This window comes from Gymnogyps californianus, chromosome 2 (assembly GCF_018139145.2).
Source record: "Gymnogyps californianus isolate 813 chromosome 2, ASM1813914v2, whole genome shotgun sequence".
Taxonomy (NCBI): Eukaryota; Metazoa; Chordata; class Aves; order Accipitriformes; family Cathartidae; genus Gymnogyps; species Gymnogyps californianus.
In genome coordinates this window covers 110,587,667-110,608,437 of record NC_059472.1, presented here as the reverse complement: position 1 = coordinate 110,608,437, position 20,771 = coordinate 110,587,667, and positions in this window count along the sequence as shown.

The following is a 20,771-nucleotide window of genomic DNA, read 5'->3' as shown; positions in this document are numbered from 1 at the left end:
CAGGAATCAATCGGCTGTTATCTGCCGTAATGAAGTCCATAGTAAAGTCATCTCATTCTGTGTCCAACTGCTGTGTAAGTATTATCTGCTAGTTTTAGAAACTCTAGACTGTTTCACCACTGTATCAATGGGACCTCAAAAATATTTTTCTCAAACTCAAATCACCTATAACAACCAACACACTTTTTTCCTTTCCTGTGTGAAAGACAACTGCTGAAGGAATAAATCAGCCTTTTCTTTTCCTTGCCCAAGTGATCCTGAGAGCTCCCCGTATTTCCTCTTGGGTTTTCTGTATGAGAGCAGTTACGCAAATTCAAGATTCTCTGCTCTCAGTGAGTCCCTGGAAGGCAATGGCACCCAGAACACATTTGTCTTATTGCTTCTTCCATTCCTGATGAGATTACAACATCCTGGTGTTGGAGGTTTTTCAGGCAGGCTAATGCCATTTTTTATCTCATTTCCCCTCGCCAGTTACCCCAACTTCCAGAATTAATATGTAAGTATCTGAAAAAAATTGTTCATTCTTTGAGTTTGTTATCAGATCAGCTTGATTCATTTTTGTTATGTCAAATTTGAGATTCCTCTCTACTTGCCTTGAGTTGCTAATTTAAAATCATCCAGAAAATACAACTGGGAAGATCCAAGCCCCTTGGTCTGAGATGCAAGGCACCTCACCTGGTCTTCCTGCTGCAACATGTGTTCGACAACACAAACACCATCAGTTTCATACCAGCCAACACAGCCCCACTGTTTTCTGCAATCTTTAGTGTCATGCTCAAAGAACCAGAAATCTCTGTCACTATTGCTTGAGTACTTTTCTTCTTCATTCCCACTCTGGCATTCCTGCACACTATATGCAGAGGATACCTTTGACACTAATAGTTACAATGCTTTGATTATACAAAAAAGTAAACACCATGGATGAAACTATTTGAAGCTTTTCTCCTGTTTTTTTTGACTTGCCTAAGGAACCTAAACAGCTTTGGTGCTGGCTGGCAACAGCTAAGTGGTTTATTAAAGTGTATTTCTGAATGAATAGCTTTGTACATTGAGCTTCTAAGCTGTTACGAAAGTCCCAGTGAGCACCACCTTTCAACATTTTAAAAAAAAAAAAGAAATCCAGCCCTACAGACTTGGGGTTTCAGACTAGACTTCTTCCTAGCATGGTGATGCACATGCTGCTGCAATACATACGATTAAACTAATCCAGCTGTAGAATAAGATCTTGCCTTGCATTTAGCTTTTAACAAATATTTCTAGCCAAATAAGACTCAATTGCATGAGCTTATAAGTGAAAGAAGAAACACATACGTGTTTTGTTTAAAAATAGCATAACCAAGTATTTTACTGATTTTTAGATCTATGTAGGCATTTCTGTCATTATTTGTACTTTATTGTACTTTACAATCACAACTGACTTGTTGTTGATTTTTTCTTTTACTACTTAGCAGTTCCCTGCAGTTGTTTCCATGCAAATGATGCTTGATGTGAATAGGAAAACCCAACTTTAAAACTCTTTAGAAAGGGAAACAAGAAACTGTATGTTTCTTGTGGAGTCTGATTCTCTGAAAGTGTCATCAGCCATCTCTCAAAATTGTATGTTTCTAGTGAGGGCTGCATTTTTTTGTGAGTAATGGTTTTTCGTGACTCCATTTTGTGCACTCAGGTTTGTGTGCACAATATCAGGTAAAAAGAACCTGATTTTCGGAAGGCATTAACCATCTAACTTCTTGCACGTGGATTGCTTTAAAGTGTTTTAAGTCGAGTCCCGTAGAGCTGAAGCAATCAATAACTATTAGTCGTTCCATTTTTGTGTTGTTTTTAACAGGCCCCCATTAGAAGCATGTGAACATTTTTGTTTTCCATTCTTGTTTGAAATGAAGCCAGATATCAAAATCTGGAAGTCCTTTGCAAGATAGGGCTTCCGCTCTTCATGCAGTTCTCTGGTTACTTTATCATGAGTGCCCAAGATGAAGCTGTGAAAAGAAGACAAAAGTACAAATGCTAGAAAATGAATTGTGCTTTTCATTGTTCTTGTGGTGTTTTAACCATTGGCAAGTTATGCCTATAGATAGTGGATTTATAGTGATTTACCTTTAGCCTGGCTTTGGTCCCCTTTACCGTAGTACCTGGCGATTGCCTGAGCACCTGGGCTCTCGAATGAATCATCCACACTGGCTTCGGAAGTAAACCTTCTCAGTGAAATAGCAGCAATATCCGGACTGGCCATCGGTTTCTATTCCGTTCAGCCTCAGCTGATATATTTCATATGTTTTTGTAGCTGAAGCTGGGCCAGGACTTCTCTAGCTTTGACAGGAGGGCTAAATGAGAGCAGGGAATTTTATGTGCCTCTTCCCACAGCATTCCAGTAACCATGCAGGAAGTCATTGATCAATGGGATTTAGGCAACGTGCACAAGAAAGGTACGTGTGTGTGGCCCGGTGGCCTTTGCAGCATGTGCTATGACGACACCACCCTCTGATTCAATAAACGGAGGGATAAGAGACTAGGTGGTAAGCCACACACACCACGTTTATGATGCATCTCTATAGCCGAGCGAATGCAGTGTGGTCTGTTTTTAAAGCCCGTTCTATAAGGCTGCATGTTTCTTACTAACGCTATGGTTTAGATGTGGTCATAGCAGAGCGATTTTCCTGGAAAATTGCTTAACGTGCTGTCACAAACAGAGGGCGAGCTCCCTGACCCGGTGGCTCATCCTACCCCGGGAACAGGAATGGGATCTGACCTTTGGCATATCACTTAGGTTTGTTTTATTGTCCTGATTTGTACAGCTCCTCTGTGCCATAACCCAGGAGAAGATCTGAGAGACATGTCATCTCTTCAGCAGGCTGCAATGCATTCAGGCCACGCAGCACAGGGAGGGTAAAAGAGCTGGTGCGGCTGCACGCTTGAGCCAGAGTTGTTAGCAGTAATGGTTTTGCAGGGTAGCTCTGCCCCAAATGAAGTCAAACTCATTCCTAGGATAAGTTTACTGACCTTACTGGAGCTGCATGGGAAGAGTATTTATCCTGTTGTCATACTGGATATGCTGTGGATATAGAGAGTGGGCCAAAAAAAAAAGTTTTTATCCAATAAATGTACGTCATTTGTCTGTAATCGCTTTAGGGCATTAAAATTGCCATGGAGAGGTCTTCCAGGCCTCTACCTGCCTACATTGTACCAGGAGCTGTTACACTGCAAAGGAAACCTCACCGCAGCAGTTCGTGTGCGTTAGCATGGAAGGTGACAGTTTGTTTTTTCATCTTTCCTGTGCCTCAATTTCCCCATTTGGCCACATTACGTGGCTCAGGGTAGGATGCAGCTGTGGCGGGGCGGACAGGGAAGGGGTTGATGTCAGTTCAGCAGCTCTGTCATTGCATGACTCGGAGCATAAACTAATGAAGTAAATCTGTTTTCCTTCTCTGTCTTATCTGTGATTTTCTACATACAGAGGAAATGGAGAGGGGGAGGCAGTGAGAGGTTGTTATCATGCAGCGATGAGACAGGCTGTGGAGAAAAAGATGCTACTCCTTCAGCGATCCCAAATGTGCTCCCAAATCTCAGAAGAGCTGAGTATTTCAGCTGAAAGAGTCAGCTATGAAATAATCTTTTCCCCAGACACCAAAATAGTTGTCATTATTGTACAGCATCAACAGTCCATTGAGCTGAATGGGGGCAGCCCGTGCAGAGCTAGTGTTTCAGTCTGTCCACCTGCAGCCCAGTAAATAATGGCGAGGATAGTTTACTGTTACAGAGGGATCGGAATTGCCTGGCTGAATGGTCACAATCCAAGAAAATGTGTTTTAATTTAGCTAAATGAAAAGTAATACATCTGGGAACAAAGAGTTCAGGCAGTACCTACAGGACCCGAGACTCTGCCTTGGAAAACAGGATTATGGGGTCATTGTGGTAACTACCTCCACAATAGCTGCTGGTTCAATGGGGCTAAGGGGGCTCAGCTGACTCTGGGAACCTAGAAGCAAATAATAGGACTCAGGGATGGCAGAAGCATTTGCAGGAGCATCCCTGGGCTGCAGCACCGGGTGGTGGTCTCACCGGCTGTCCACATCTTAGTGAGAACACAGAAACAGCGAGGAGGACCACGGACATGGTGGCTGGGAAAATAAAAGCCTTTTTGTCATGTGAGGGTTAAAGTGTGCAAGCCAGTCAGCTTTTCTAAGGGAAGATTTGGTATGTCTTTGTGACACTGGATCACAGTAGTGCAGTGAGGGAACACTGAAGTTACTCTAATTCAGCTGTGACATGAGATCTTACTTCCTAACGGTGGGTAATGCTGACCAGGCAGGAGATGGTAAAATCACCTCAGGGCGTTACCTTAACAGACATGCCTGAGTCCACCGTAGGAGAGAAACTCTCCAGCACGAGTATGTAAAGTTTGATTGGGATTATCATCTCTGAATTCTCATTCCTGTCCCTTTTTGTCATGGTGGTGGAAAAAAAAATGAATAATCTGCATTTCCCTCAATTTGCTCATTGCTGCAGCTCTGCACCGAGACAGTGACAGTGCCCAGCCTTCAGCTTTAAGGTTTTGGGCCACAACAGGCCAGAGACTTTTCTTCTCCAGTACAAAACAGGCAGTGTGTTGTAGGGTATCGCTGGCTTTTCTTCACCTTCTTCTGAAGCTTTGGAAATAGGTGGGGTAAATGCTTTGGAACGTGTGAGGTGGTGCAGTACATCTCTCTCCCCTTGGGACCTGCCTGTGGTCCTGCATGTGATTGCCACCTCCCTGAGGACTTGCTGAGCTCGGGGGAGGCCTGCATTGCCCTGCAGCGTGGCCTCTGAATCACCTGCCAAAATCACTTGGGCACATTGCATGAGCCAGTTCCCTGCTTTGGTCTCTTCTGGTGTTTACCTGTGGCACAGAGCAGCTTCGCTTTCAGAGAACTGTGCTGCCTTAGTCTAGCTGAAGCCTTCAGGCTCAATATCAGCACTGCTGACTGGCCTGTGCAGCACAGGAGCTCCTGTCAGTTGGTCATAACAGGCTTGTCTTCAACCCTGAGAGCTGGGAGGTCAAAACATGACTTTGAAGAAAGCATCTAGTCATATCAAACAACAGGTCCAAAAATGTGTTTTTCTCTGTGACTAAAGGACATGAGATCTTAAAATACGCAGAGAGGGATTAAGGCCACCTAGGCAATATTCCTGGGACGGAGTCCTACATTATTGCCATTAACTTTGATCTCTGTGATGTCTCATTTACTACTTCTGGAAGGCAAGGCAGCAGCTGGCTTTCCCAACCTTCCTTAATGACTTTCTTTCCCATCAAGGAGTGTAGAAAGATATTTCATGCTATGGCAGAATTTAAGTCTTTGCACGTTGCTTTGTCCCAACACAACCACAGTCTGGCCTCGCCTACAGAGTTTGCACTACAACTTATATTTGAACTTTTCCAGCTTTGGACCTTGGGTTTTTGGATCCATGCTTTAGCAAGAGGAAGGCCAGCTGAGATGAAGGGGTCTGACTCCCACTCCAGACCTTCCCAAACCGTGAGAGTGCTCCTCTTGCTCAGCTCTGATCTGGGCCCATCTCTAAATATAACCATAATGCAATAAAAAAAAATAAAATAAAAAAAAAAAAAGAAACCAAGAAATAACTGCAACCTTCCATCCAACAGTGGATGAGTTATTACCACAGTTACATCACAGCTGAAACAGGTGCAAGGAAATAAGCCTCCCAAAAGTTTCTATTCAGGAGGGAAATGACTGAAGAAAGCAGAAGGAAAGGAGGAAGGCGGAGGTAAGGGTAGGAGCCAGGGGACAGAGCGGAAGTTGTTTCTCTTGGGATGTCGCCAACTTAGTAGCTGTCCAAACCCAGGAGATGTCTTGGATGCTCCTTCTGTTACTGCCTTTGCTTTTTCCATTTTCAGGCTGCCTGCTAGCAGAGAGCGTGATAACGCCAGTATGCGTTGCCCTCTGAATGCCTTATTGCCTGGGACCTCCACGCTGAACCATGTTTAGGACTGATGCAAGCAGACACACATCCTTCCGAGCAGATTTTGTGCAATTTTCAAGGAATCCTTCAAGGACTCATCAGCTCAAGTAATTCTCTCTGCCCCAAAACTATGGGGAAGTGAAGCGATTATGAGAAAGCTCATGTTCCTCCAGCAGCTGCAGTCACTTTGGGTGGGATTCATCTGACAAACATAGATGTCTCCATCTGAGCTAGTCACGCTAGGCTCCCTTTATGGAGGAGAATATGGGGAAATATAGGCACAGCTATGAGTCATCCCCTCCCCAGGTCAGTGTCTAAAACAGGTCAGGCGAATCTTGCCCATTGCTCTTCTTTGCTTGTTAAATGGAGCTGCAATGAAGAGGCCAAGTGCAGATCTGTAAAGTTAGATGAAGCCCATCCTTTATCTGGTGTCCAAACCAAATGATTTGATCTGGGTCTGAAGGGCCAAGCTGTGATGAGGGCATTGCCAGCAAATGCCGAGTAACCACAGCACAGTGGGGTAAATTGGCTCAGCCGGAACTTACTTCACTGTGGGACAGGAGGCAAGGAGTGCAATGCTGGAGAGGAAACGGCCTAAGAAAAATGCCTGTGAAAGTCACTGTGGGATGTCACCCTAGCGCCAAGACTATGTTTGTTTTGAACCAGAGCATGTACCTCTGCTTTTTTGTTTGCAGACTAGAGTTACTGCCTTCCTGACACCACCGCAACTCGCTGCGTGACCAGTTACTTCCCCGCTCCCGGCCTCTCTTTCCTTCCCACCTCTCCTTTCCAGACTTCAATACAGTGGGCTCATCTTCACATCCCCACGGAGCATCGGGGTGCTGCTGAGTGCTCACACCCCCAGGCAGGCCTGGAGCAAAGGACGTTCACCATCGATGGCGGAGCTGTGAGTCTAGGGCACTTCAAGTGCCACGGACACTTGGGCGTCTTCCAGCGGGACGCTGGCTGTCTGCACCCCGTGCTGTAGCTCCTGATGGCTCAGCTCTGCCCATGTCCTCTGCCCAGCCGCCTGGCCTAGCGCTGAGCTGTGTGTTGAAACAGAGGAGCATTTCCCATGCTACGTGTGAGTCAGGGACGGGTGGGGAAAGGAAGCGCAGCAGTTGCCAGAAGCACCAACGAAGTTACTTTATGTTGTTATGCGATGAGAAAAGTAATGAAGCAAAAATCCTTTGAGCATGCCATGAGCCAGCTCCTCTGTCGAGGGATTACTGCTGAGGACCCTCAAGACCTTATGTGCACCCATGACCGTAACCCATGAGTAAGAGCATGAAGCATGCACACAAGGTAAATAAATGGTTAGAGGGAGCTGCTCCAAGTCAAATTCCTCCCCCCACTTTTTTCTTTTCCTTTCTCACCATTGAGAGACAGACAAAATCTCAAGTGATGTCATGAGGCAATGCATTTGGCAAGTTTCTTGCCGCTGTGTCCCAGTACGCAACAAGCCCGTTTACTGACACTGTCTTTGCATTCGCCAGAGGTGGCACATGCAGAAATTACAGCACAGCCCATCAGTATGAAGCAGGGTGGAGAGGAGAGATGAGGCTTTTCAGATCTACTGCAACTGGTTCTGCTCAATGCTAACCTGAAGCTAACACATGGGCCGAGTGCCAAATTTCCAACTCCCTGCTGTAGGTCGTTGACTGACAGAGAGGGGCTGGTGCTGTAGGGGCCTTTAGGTTCCCTCCCAGAAAAATCAGAAAAGTGAGCTAATTTCCTTAAAAACAGACAAACAAACAAAAACCCCTGTGTGTGTATATGTATGTGTTTGCACATTCACATGATGTACTTTGGAAACACCTAAGGAGTGGAAGTCCTCAGAAGCTGATGTGGAAATTTGGGAGCTCTCCTGAACTCAGGACTTGGGTTCCTCAGCCTCAGCAGCATGCTGATGGACAGTTTTGTGCTGGGACTTTTCAGACATCCCCTTTCTCTAGCTGCTAGGCAGAACTGGGGTCTGGTGCCTTTAAACCTGCCAAAGGATTTGTTATCAAGGCAGCTCCTTCCTCTGTGCTTGGATATTTCTGGGAAAGCTGGCTGGGAGGTAAGGAGAGGTATGTTCATTAAGTGCCCTCACTTGGAGTTAAAGGGCCAAGCACGCTCCTGCTCCTTCACCCTGCTACAGGAAGCTCACTGGGATGAACAAAATGGTTAAAGGTGCATGATGAGAAAACAGCCTGGTAACTGCATTACCCCCCAGGGTGGGGTGGCTGGTGGTCACAGGCATCGAGGTACAGCCCTGGGTGAATGCCGGTTCTTGTTCCCTCTCTCTGGCCATGGTCCCTCTCCGGAAAATAACGTCTTTGCTCCTCATTCATTAACACCCCAGCTGTGGGATTTGTGTGTTTGAGCCAAGTGGCACAATCTGACCTGCCCTGTACGATTGAAACAAGCTATCCTAGATAATCACCTCCCTTGCCAGAGGTGCAAGCGCATGGGGTGGGATCCCCAGGGACCCTGCATGCCTGTGCCCCATGGCTGGATTGGTACCAATGCCTATTAATAGAAATAGAGGAAGGGATGAGGAGGGGAGAAAATCACAGCTCTTTCCTGACAGTGCCTAGCTCTGCTCGGGCAGAAAGCCTGCCCAGTGCTGCTGGCTCACTGCAGCACATCACCCCAGTTGTTGTACACCTTTCTTTCTATCATCTGTACTAGGATATGGGTTGTTTTGGCTGCAGAGAGCTGAGGGTCAACCCCACACAGCTCAGCCCTCTGTAGCACCCGAGCGGTGTGTTTGCCTCACGCCGAGGTGACCAGCCTGTACAAATTTGCTCCAAGATGCATCCTCTTGTCCCTTGCTTTGAGCAGTTTGGCTAAGAAGCTTGAAGCTTTCCTGAAGGCGATGAGGAGCAACAGCTGAAACCGTGGATCTGCTTCCTCCACTGAGAAGTATGTCCAGAAATGTTTCACTATTTCAGTCCACTGAAAAAGAGAGCTGGACTAGACCCCGTGCAGCTCTGGGCTTGCAGCGCTCCCAGAGCCAAGCAGGCATGTAGGCACTCTTGCTTTAAGAATTGATTTCCTAAGAAGTGAACTGTCAACTCCCGGTGGCTAGAAAAATCTGCAAACAATTTCTAGTCACTGAACAAAGCAAATCTTTGTACTGTGCTGTAATAATTCATTATTAAATAAAGGCTCCTTTGTTAGGCTATAAGAAATGGTGTGTACTCCGCTGCTCTTCACAATGTGCCTTGGTGTGACTTTGCAATGCATATAAAATCATATTTCATGTCCTGTGAAAAGATGACATAGTGGGTTATTTTAATTTCGGTAGGAAAAGCACAGGGTGAAGCAAAGATCATAGCACAGCTCTGATGATTGAACTTTATTGTTGATGCATTTGATTCACGATCGTACAAGAGCACCCGGAGACTGGACTTTCTCTCATTTGCAACAGGGTAAATGAGGAACAACATGGCTGAAATTACTAGTGAAGAGAGTGAGGGAAAACTTTAGCAGCTGCAATTCCTGCAAGTTGTGTTGCTTACTGGGCTGTCTTTTTGCAGTTCCAGGCTTAAATGAGTCAAAACAGGAATCAAAGGGCGTCAGTGTTTTCCCATCCAGAAAAGCAAATGTGTTTCCAGCTCCCTCCCTTCTTTCTTTTGCTCTGCACCCAGCGAGCTCCCAGTAATCTGCCAGTTTTGGCCCCTACAGCTGCAGAGCCCTGTTACCCTGCTCAGCGTCTGCTTGTGTCGCACATTGGTGTTGTTTTGCGGCAGCCCTGGCCGTGGCACAGGCATGACAGCCGCAAGCCCTTTGCCTGTATGAGAGGGGCTGGGCGGCGGGGGCAGACCTCGCTTCACACATTCTTCATCCACACGGCCCAAAATGCCTCCCCCTGCCCCCAGCTTTGAGGCATGGGATCCCCCTCTCCCTGTCGGCACATGGGCCCTTAGGTTTCAACTTTGCTGAACTCAGTGTTTTCCTTTGCATTTCATTCAAACACATTTTGTCAGGCTGTGACCTTTTAACGAAACCCATCAGTCTGTCATGTAAGCTTGCATCCCCTGTAGTTTTTTCTCTTGTGATGTTTTGCGTGGGGTTGGCAGTGCATGCACAGGGCTGTAGTTTTCCTGCTCCTTCCTTCCCCCCATCACACCATCAGGGCCATGTGAGACCGCCAGCGCCGGTGCTTCCCACTCAGCTGGAAGAGGCAGCAGCCAGGGCCAAAGCAGGCATTGGGCAGATGGTTTCTCTGAGCCCTGCTCACTTTCGGCTCTTGGCTGGGCTGTAAACGGGGCTTTTCCGATAAGTGTCCAGCCCAGCTCAGGCTGAGGCTGCTAACTCCTGTTGTGCGGGTGATTCATACGCCATCTAATAATAGCAGCTCCCGGCCATGCCAGCACAATAACTGACCATGGAAAACTCCACACTGCTTTGGGCTGCTGGCCCATCAGCTCTCCCAAGCTGAGCTGGCCGTGGCTGGTGGTTTGCCTTCGAGGGCAGCACTGCACGGCTCAGCGAGAGGCTGCAAACCGCACTGCGGGCGTTGCTGTGAGCAGCGCTGGTCCTCCGGCCATGAGCCCTCCATCCCAGCAGCAATGGCACCACTGGGCTGGTTTGGGAGAAGGTGGAAAGCAGGCTGCTCCTCCTGCGACTTTACATACAGCAGTCACTATTAATTACCTCCTCTGCTGGCCAGCAGCCATCTCAGGTAACTGCACTCAGCCTAACTGCCACCCCTGGCCCTTCCGGGGCAAAACCGTGTTCTTCCTTACTTGCCATCCCCAAATGCTGTTTAGAGCATCTGCAAGAAGCTGCTACATGGCTGCCAAATTCCTCTTGGCGCAGAGCTGCTGCTGCCTCTGCTGCTGCGAGGCAGCAGGAGGTTTGCTGGGGATGCCTCATTCACTTGTCTGTATGCTCCCAGGGAGAAGGGATGATGGCAGGTCAAAATAGCACTTGTGTCCCCTGGCCAGACTCCTGCACCACCTTCACCCATGCTCCTGTGGGGTTTGTCCTGGCCGGTGTTTGACCATCTGAAAAGGAAGGCAGGAAGGTAGCGGTGGAGGCTGGAGAGGTCTCACCCCCGGGAACGTGCGGCTGAAGCCTTGCCAGGTGATGGGTCTACGTCTTGGGTGCAGACCAGAAGTGGGGCTGGAGAGGGGGTGAGAAGTACATCAGCACTCTGCATTACAGCCCCGGTCAGTTAATTAAGTCCCCACTTCGCATGGGAACAGCGGTCCCAAGCAGAGCCCACGGAGTGGGAGCGCGATGCCCAGGCCGGCGGAGAGTTGGTCGGCAGGCCGGCAGCCCGGCTCTGCAGCCAGGACGGCACCGCACAGTGAGCCTGGACACCCACAGCGTGGCAGCACTGAACTGCTGATACAGTCTCGGGACCTCGGTCTCAAAAGATGGCTCTTTGCCCGCTGCTTCAAACGCGTGAGCATCGCTGCGGCCCAGGGGGACAACACGCATCTAGGGAAGATGGGGTCACTGCTGAGCCCTCGGAGGTGAGCGTCAAATACTGGAAGAGGATTAATTAAAAGCCAGAAAGCCAACGTGGGATGGAGCTGAGGAGACGCGTGTGAAACTCAGCAAGATGCGGCAGCACAGCGAGCAGTACCGCAGCACGAATGAGGCACCCGGCCCTGCTCCCGGGCGGAAGGACAGAGACAAGATGAAGGCCTTCCCTCCTGCCGTCGAACCCTGCAACTGCAAGCGGGGCTGCCCACACAAAACCTCCCGCACGGGTGCCCCAGCCCTTCCCCGCTGACTTTAACTCGCGGGGACAGCGGCTGGCCGGGCTGGCCAGGCTGTGCAGGACGTGTGCTCCTCGGCCGGCATCCCTGCTGTGCCCTCTGCTCCCCGGCTGCCAGGTGGGGCCCCGGCTTCCCTGCAGTCACGGAGACAGGGCCATGTTGCCACACCACCTACGCGACGGCTGGGGGATTTTCCTGGGAGGCAGCTGGCTCATGGTTTTGCTTTTGCCATTTGTTTGCCTTTCAGGAAGGTTTTCCTTTTGTTCCTGCCCTGACCTAAGCTGGAGCCAGGCTTTTCCAGCCCCAGGAGCAGGGTGGCACAGGGCAGCTCCCTGCCCTGGCTGCACTACGTGGGGAAAGACTCGAAAGCCAGGAGCTGAGGTCCAGCTATGCCGGCACCAGCAGTGGTGAGGCAGCTGTGGTGCTCACCTCCTGAGGGTCTCAGATGTGCTTTTTGGAGCCCTCCTGTATTGCAAAAACCATGAAATGGTCCCTGGGTGGAGGAGGAAGAGCTGGCCCTGGAGGCCAGCAGCCGCAGCCCTGAGGATGTTGTACGTGGCTGCAAGCCTTCAAGGACACCCCTGATTCGAAACTGGGCTGGCCCCATTTTTGCTGAGTGCATGTGGTGGCTCTAAAATGACTAAATGCTGTCTTTTTGCTTTGTTTTTCTTCCTCTAAATCTGATGTTTTTGTTGCAGTGGACCAGCATTTACCAGCAAAAAGACTTTGACCAAATACTCATGCTCAGCAAACACACCACAGTGACACCAGCAAATCTAAGCAATGCCACTATCTAGGGCACACTGGGAACACCATTTGGGTTTTTGAGGCTCTCCATTTTTAAGTTTAGCACAAGGCCAGCCAGGCATGGGCTGACTTTCATGTGCCCATACGTGTCTCTTTTAAAGCAAGGAAATTTGCGTCCAAAACTGATGGAAACCCTAAAGTGTTCAGGACAATGTTGACGAAAAACTCATCACCTGGTGTAGGAGCAGGGAGAAGAGAGCATGTCACTCTGCAGCCTGCTCTCCTGAAGGAAAATACTCTGTTGGAGAACATGCACAAAGAAAGGGGGATCGAGTTCAGCAGTGCTCATGTTTAACTGGATAAATCAAAGCCTTTACTACTTGCTTCAGGACTGTAGACTTTTTTTTGTGACCGGCAGCTCCTCCAGAATGAAAAGTCCAAGGACATTTTGTAATTTCCCAGGCTTTCTGCAAAACAGGGCCCTTTGCACCAGTGCTTCTAAGTGAAGCTTGGCAGAGAGGGTTTGCACACAAGCTGCTGAAACTACGGGAGCTGCTAAAGGCAGAGCTGAGCTTGCAGCAGGCAACCCCAGACCCCAGCCGTGTTTCAAACAGAAGATGCAAAGACTGTGACCACAGATCCCAGTCAAAGTGGGCATCTCACATCTCAAAAGAGGCCCTGTCTTCAGCATCAGCAGAGAGGCTGCTGGGCGGAGGAGGATTCCCTGTCGCATTTTGCTGGCTGATGCTCCAGCCCTCTCTCGGCTGACGCTCCAGATAAACCGGAGCCAGGCACTTTCTGGTTGCCCATGCCAAGCAGAGCTCAGGTGAAGAGCTGACTGAAACCCAAGCTCTTTCAGGGCATGAAGGTAAGTAAGAAATGCTATACTGGTTCAAGACTGCACTCCACAGAGCTAAGAAAGGCATTGCTGCCTCCTTAATTTTGTGGCTAGCCTTTGCACAGCTTCAAGCATTTTCTGTAATTGGGAGAAAACAGCAGCAATCGCCAAGAGACCAAAGAGAGGAAAAAATAGCATGCAATATTTTTGTTTTTCCCCTATGCCACAGCCCAGCCTTGAGAAGAGGAGGAAAGGGCAGGGAGAGGCATCCAGGGAAAGGCAGGGAAAGGACTGGACGCGGGGCAGGTGTAGGAGCTGTGCCACCGGGCTTGCTCACGCTGTGCCAGCCTGCAGCGAGGCCACGTGGTGGGCATGGGTTGGGGACACCGCACTGTGGACTTCAAAGCAACATGAATTCCTTGAGTTCAGCAATAAAAGAAACAAGCGTGGCATGGCGCATCCCCAGTAACGGTGCCCAAAGGAGAGCACTTGCCGGCTGGGTCAGCAGTGGGAGCTTGCCTGCTCCCAGGACGATGTGAAGAGGAGAGAGAAGCCCTGGAGGACCGGCCACGCTGCTTCTCCCTGCGTGGTTGCAAAGGAGAGCTTGATATTTACTGTTGCTGGAAGGGAACCAACCTCAATCCCCACATGTGCTGCGGCACACTTTGCCACATACTGCGGCCCTGCAGACCTCCATCTTCTGCTGCCCCGGCCCCCAGCCTCACCGTGGGCACTGGGACCTCCTCCCGCTGATGCTGTGCCACCGGGTAGCGACGAATGCGAGGGGGACAGTGCAGGTGAGGAGGCTTCCAGCTGAGGCAAGCAAGAGCCTGATGTGCAGCCACATCTTTTGGGGAGCTTCTGAGAGGTACTTATTTGCCACTGAGCTCCACAACTCTGAGGGTTCATTGCCTGATGACTGCTTTCACACAAGGTATGAGCTGGTTTTTTTAGCCTTCTCTTACCTCTGTAACCCTCTGGTGAGAGCTCAAGTCCACCTTCTGCAGCAGGACGATGGATGGGGATGGGGATGGGGATGGGGATGCCTCTGACCATATTTTTTTTCTTTGAAGTTCCATCCGAAAAGCCGTATTCTGGCAATGCCATGGTGTCGGGTCCCACAGCCAAAGTTGAAGGAGTTTACTGAAAGCAATGGACTGGGGGCTGAAGTGGTCAGCAATGCCAGGAATGAGACATATCTGCCCTTTCCCAGCAAAAGCCTTCCAGGCAGATAAAGAATTTGGCCAGTGAAAACATTGCCACAACCCTTTGGCACTGTGGGATGTGCTGTAGGTCTTCAAAGCAAAACTGCCTCAAGGCAATATAGGCAAATTGAGTTTTTCCTATGGCTTGGGAGGGCTGGCTGCTCATGTCATGGAAATGGGAAGACTTCCAGCAGCAAAGGTGCAGCAGGAACGATGCTCAGGAGGAGGAAGCACAGGTTTCCCACAGTCCTCCCTCAGGAGATGCTGCCTGGAGCCACAAGCCTTTGTCTGTGCCGCCCTATAGGTGCCTCTGCTTTGGGGTTTTCACTAAGGGTTGCTATAGGAACTTAAGTACTTCTGTGCATCCAGGTCTGAGAAGCTCCCTGCTCCCACTCCCCGTCACTAGCATGGAGCTGGCAGCGCCAGGGCTCTGAGGACAGTGGAGGATGCTCAGGTACAGCAGGAGTGGGGTCGTTCAGCTCAGCTAATTAGTGCTACTATTTCTGTCTCTGGCCTTTTCTCAGTTCGTATCCATCTGGGGCTCTTTTCAGTCATTATAGAGCTTTCCATCCTCTTGGTTTTTTTCTCTCTCCTCCTCTGTCTTCCAGATTTTTGCCACTGTTTCATGTTGCTGTCCAAGTTATTTGTCTCTTCTGTCTTGCTCCGGTTGTGGGAACATTAGTAATGTTTTTCTGCAGAGCAGGGTGGCTTAGAGACTGCCTCGCAGACCTGACAGCCATCCTAGTGCTGCTGGCAAAGGCTGGAGCAGCTCAGCCAGCCCCTGGGAAACGATCCTGTTTATGGTTCATCACCATCTGATCTACCCACTGCTTCTCGCTCCCGCCTGGGCCCAACTGTGCTGCCGCTGTGCTCGGCCGTGCCGAGCCAGGTGGGGAGATGCAGTCCAGCCTACTTGCTCCCCGCTCTCCTGCTGCAGCTGCCCCACGTGTGGCTGCGAAGGGAAGCGTGACTCACGTGAGCCTCCCACCCGTGAGTAACAGTGTTGGTCTATCACGTCTCTGCCAGCCAGGGCAGGTCGGAGGGAGGGCGGCTGCTTCCCTGGCGAGGCATGAAATAGGTCACTCCATCCCTGGGACACGGGTGAAACAGGGGACCAAGATTGCAAGACATGGCAGCTATGAGTAGCCTCACATCAGATGCAGGAGCTGTACCCCACGAGGGGGTAGGCAAGGAGGTACACGTGCAGCCAGACACGGGGTGCAGGGATTCCCGTTAAACGCCATCAGTTCTTCCTTCTTCCTTGCCCAAACCCGCTCCTTTTTTCCTGGGAAATGCATGGGGCCTGTCTGAAGCCAGCGAGGGAAGACGGGTGGAGACGGTGGGAAGACGAGGGGTGGAAACACAAAGCAGTTATGTGCTTCTCAGGGTGGAAAGAGGCCCAGGTTATTAAATAGCAGGCAATTTTAGCATGAGTTATTAATATTAGTTGTTTGTACTGGGAAGTGGTGCCTAGGGGCTCCCATTACACTAATCATGTAACAAAGCCGTGTTCCTAACACAAATAGCTTGTGTTTCAGCCTGCAGAGAACAAGTCGTCTCCTTCCCATTACCCCTTCTTTGAAAAAACAGTATGAAGATTGCACAGTCGAGCCCACAAGAATTGGGAAAGGAAAAAAATGACATTGGGCTGTCTTACAGTGCCATTGCTTACACTCAGCCAGCCCGGTAACTCCGTCAGCACCTTGGGCCCACACTGCCCACTCTTCCCCCGCAGCTCCCCTGCCTCATCCCCAACCCCGGCAGGTCTGGCCTCAGCATTATTGGTGATTTTTGTGTTGCCCTTGTGTTTGGTGTTTGGGTGTAGTAACGTCGTATCACCTGTTTAGGATGGTGGAGGGGCTGTAGGGTGGCTCTTTTCCCTGCCTCGCTGATCAGTGCTGTATATCTCTGTTGTATTTTTTCAGGCTTTGCAAACTGCAGTTCTCTCATGTACATGCCCTTCTGAAGTAAGAAACCAGTTTAATGAATTCAATTAATTCATTTACAGCCTTGGCACTAGAGCACAGACTAAAGGTCAACAGCATCCGCTAATTTTGGATGGTACAAACCACGACTGCCCTGCTATTTTTTGTTTTCCTGAGGACTTGGCATTATTTTGAGTTTTACCACATGGAAACACAGGTCCTCCTGCCCCCGGCTGCAGTTTTGCACACGCAGCTCTTCATCAGCCCAACCTCAAGTCAGGCTGGAGGACCAGAAATATGCTCTGCAGCCCCAGCCCTTCCCCTAGCATTGCTAACCTCTGCAAATGCTGTGGCCCTGGTGCCTGACCTCACGCCACCTGGCAGCATCTTCATCTGCACCCTTGACATAGCAACCAGCCACGGTGACGAACAGGGCAGGGGTCCCCACGGCATCTCCTGCCCTCTTGACGTTCATCCTGAGGTAGATCCAGCTGGTGGAGGAGATACAACTAAAAAACGAGCATGCATGGGGATGCTTAAAGGTAGTGGTGTGATAGCATGGTGCAAGGAGCACGGAAAGGGGCTGGCAGTCCAGATGCGTGGGCTCCCTTATTGGAGCAGGTGTGCAACACTACTGACACTTGTTTAGCATGATGCTTTCCATGCGTGCATGTGTGCATGCCTTCACTGCATTAGCATTTAAGAGGTGGGAGTCCCTCATCTCCCGCTCCCCGCAGGCAGCTGGTAAGGCTCAGAAATGCCGCGTTCACCTCTAAGCCCCTGACGGACATGCTCTGTGGTCAGCACGGATCCTGCTACTGACACCCTCATCCCCACAGGCCTGCTTGTTTCCCCACTGCTCCATCGTGTCTTTGTCTGAGGCTTGTCCCATCCCTGCTGCTGACCTCCTGTTGATGGAGGAAGCTGAGGAGAAGCCACTGTCACACCCCCCCCGCCCCCGCCAAGTGAGCTGATGCTGGAGCACTGCCAGAGTCTGGGAGGATTTGGGGTTGCAGCACATGAGATAAGGCACCATGGCCACCATCAAGTCCCCTGTCCTGCTGCAGGGTCTCCTTCACCCCTACCAGACCACTCCCAGGCCTCTCCTCCTGCCTCACTGGCTTCTCAGCTGGGCATGCTACACCTCTCCCTTCTGCCCTTCATCCCTGCCAAACCTTAAGCTCTGTGCTAAATGACAAAAACTTAATAATGGCTGAAGAGTGAACAAAAAAAACTAAAACAAAAAAAAAAAAAAGATGAGCAAATAACAATGCAAGGTTACCTCCCTTGGCCTCGGAAATGGCTCACCTATTTTGGCCGAGGAAGGACTAAGGCAGAAGCTGAGCACTGACATCTCAACAGAGCGGTCCAGGTCTTGCCGAGGTACGAGCAATGAAAACAAAAGGTCTTGAAATGAGAACAGCTCAGTCAAGTTAAAACTAAGCAGCGCTACAACTTCTTCTATACTGTTTGCCACAACTAATTCGACATCGCCCATGACTGCTATACTCAACAGGAACACCCACTAACTATGTCTAGCTTTGAAGAAGACTGCATCTAGTTCTTCTGCAGATCATGCAATAACCCACCAGAGTGGACACCTACAGACTAACCCAGCCAGAGGAGCTTCTCTTCGTCCTTCCCGTGCTTCTTCATGGGTGGCCGAGCCTTTGCAAGAGACCCTCAGTAAGCGAGGTATGAAAATGCAGCCCCCATATAACAGCCCAGAGTCTTGCGCAGCTTGGCTTTGACCTCTGAAAGGACTGCTCTTGCAGCAGAGTTAACCAGGTCGGTCTCTCTCCTCCTTTCAAACATTTTATCTGTGTGACACTGCATTTTCATTTATTTCTCCACCTGGCACCCCTCAGCCATTTTTCTTTAGGGAGAAGGTAAACGCCCTGTTTTGCTTCCCTGTCAGGTTTTAAAATGTGAATGAAGTGAAGCAACAGGCTGGGAAGCAGAAACAGAAAAGCGAGCGAGCATGAGTGGAAGCGATACACGCGCTGATTGCAACCAGGCTCTCCAGCCGAATGAAAAAATAACTTCCTCCCCCAAGGAGATATTTTAAAAGCTGAAAGCTAAGAACTTAAGTACAAAGGCTTTTGTGTTTTTATTGACATTGTAAGAAACATTTTTTTTTTCTTTGTTACAAAAGAGCTAAGTGGTTCTGAAAGCAGAAGTACAGTTTATATGTACACAGTGCTACAGACCCTTCAGATCAACCTAAGGCTCGAGAAACATCAGATCATAACTGCAGGTTTATCAAATGAAGACCACTAAGGCCCGTTACAGCCAAACACTATTCCTACCGTACGTAAATGTATTTACACATTTTCTTTTTAAAAAAAAAAAAAAAGGATTACAAGCTTTATAAAAAAAAACTAAAAAAAAATTTGAAAAAAAAAAAGAAACACATTTTTATCTTACACATCTGCAGGACTGACAACAGTAACTGTTCCATAGGAGACATTCCACCAATCCAAGGACAATAACACGTGAATACCAGAGGTTTACAAGACGTTTTGGACACTATTAACAGTGGTATGTGCTATTAGCTGAATGGCGAGTACAGCCTCATCAGGAAAATTTGGCAACACATCTTGGTCCCTCTTTTACAGGATCAACACAAAATAAGGCACATACATTGCGAGAATATAAACACTGCTGTTCAGAAGGACAAGCCATTGCGCGACAGGGGTGGGCGAGCCGACCGGCCATTTCATCAAGGGGTGGGGGGGAAGCAATGACTGGAAGTGAGTGAGCCAGCCAGCATCTTAATGCACATACCATTTGGGGCCATTCTCCAAGGAGAGAATAACGTCATCTACCATGTGGATGTACGGGGCCATCATACTCACCAGCAGAGCCCCCCTGGAATCCCACTGACTTCTCTGCAAAAACACCCTTCCTCCACCTGGGTGTACCTGACAGATGAACTCTCACTGGCGACTCCCACTTCGTGGAAAGTAAAACTGCCTGGAGAAATACACACACTTCACGCAGGCTGAGCGAGGCACATGTGCCCAAGGCCAACAGTAATGAATCTGGAAGACCCCCACAGAGCCATTAGAAGAAAAGGTGATTTAGACTCAGGCTGCAATGCTTTAAAAATAGGAAATTCACAATATTTTCTGCATTTTCTAGTACTCTAGGGTGAGCGGTGGGTTTCCAACTGCTATGGCAATGCCAACTGATGCGCCAGACAGATACACAAAAGCAAGCTTTGGCTCTGTAACTGGAAGAGCAGGAGTAGAGGGGTGCCAGTAAACATGAGCAATGTTGGTGGGACTTTCCCCAGACTGCCACACATTGTGAAGGAGGTTGACAAGCGAAAGCTGGTGTCCAGCCTAACAGTGCCATGCTCGGAGAGCCTAGTCCACCTTACAAAACAAAACCATAAACGCGAGATAGCTGGGCTACAATGTATTGCTACCCTCACATGTACCAAAACAGACTCTTTAGCATAAACCAGAAAAGCACGAGAAGATACTAAAAGCTGAAAAGTGACACATGAACGTAAGTGGCACATACACTTAATGGCGAAAACGATAAACCATTTGCACAAACTCCCCGGGGACACGGTGGAGTCTCTGGTTCTTCAACTTTGCCAAATCAAAATGGGACGCCTTTCTGGAGCATGTGGTTTCAGCCTAGACACGTTGTTGGCCCAAGACAGGGGTGAGTGAGTGACGAAGGTCTGTCAAATCCAGGAAGGCAAATTAGCTACTCAAACTGTCCCTTTTAGCCTTGAGCAATATGAATGGCTCCTTCTAAGCTCTGACAGATCACATCTGTTAATAGCCTTCCAGCTTCAATTGGACCAGCAAATACAATTATGAACTGGAAAATTGAGTTTAAAAAAATAGTTGGGTTTTTTTAATGTATTGGCTCTATAACAATAAAAGGCTTCTCTCCCAAGCCATCTACTCCCAGGCTGGTCATAAGTCTCCCTGTTGAAATTGTTTATAAACATGTAATTGATGGCTTAATAAACAGCCAGCGATTGGTTACCGAGAGCCATCTGAGACACTTCCAGCACAGCCTTTCCTCATGCATATGCTGCTGTTTCTCCGCAGGGGTGTGAGCTGTATCACAGCGCTGCAATGTACAGCGCGGCCATCGAAGCATCCCTCCTCCCCCAGTGACCTGCCCGGCCGGAGGCGTCCCTCCTTGCCCTGGCAGCAGGGCAGGGGCAAGGGCTGCATACAGGCAGCGGGTCTCTACAGGGCTGCCTCTGGGCAACGAGAGCGCAACAGGGAGCAGCTTTGCCACGTCGCAACAGCAAACGAACCATTTGCCATGGTGAGCTCTGCCCAATTCCCCGTGCAGCCCAGGGACCACTGCAGGAGGGCTGTGATAGTTGGTCATGGGCAGGGAGGTC